Genomic DNA, 480 nt, shown 5'->3' with positions numbered 1-480 from the left:
GCACCCACCCGGTGTTTTACGTGGGCTTGCTCAAGCCGTACCGGGATCTGGCGCAAGTAAACACGGAAGCGTTGGCGCCGGAGCGGATCCCACGGGTCATCGGCCACCCAGAAGTTGAACCAGCAACTGGTTCTGGGTACGGAGTGCAACAACCTCCATATCTAATGGCGCCAACGCTCCACCGTCGCATGCAGCGACGCATTCGCCTGCTCCACGGCTAGGAGTCACTCCGACAGAGCGCGGTAGTCCTCAAGGCGAGGCAGCCGGCGCACGAAGTGCTTTAAACCGTCAAGAGCGTCCGCGCAGCGATATGCTACTTCAGCATGATGCTCAGCGGAGCTTCGATTGCGAAGGACCTCGTCCTCAAGGGCTCAAAGAGCATCACGAGTCACCGGACAGCGGTCGACCCGGTCATTACCGCCCGCCACCGCCTCTTCTCGATGAGAACGGTGACGTCCACTATCACGTGGAACGTCTTGC

This window comes from Plasmopara halstedii (assembly GCF_900000015.1).
Source record: "Plasmopara halstedii genome assembly, contig: Scaffold_2935, whole genome shotgun sequence".
Lineage (NCBI taxonomy): Eukaryota > Oomycota > Peronosporomycetes > Peronosporales > Peronosporaceae > Plasmopara > Plasmopara halstedii.
Note: the sequence above shows the minus strand (reverse complement) of the source record.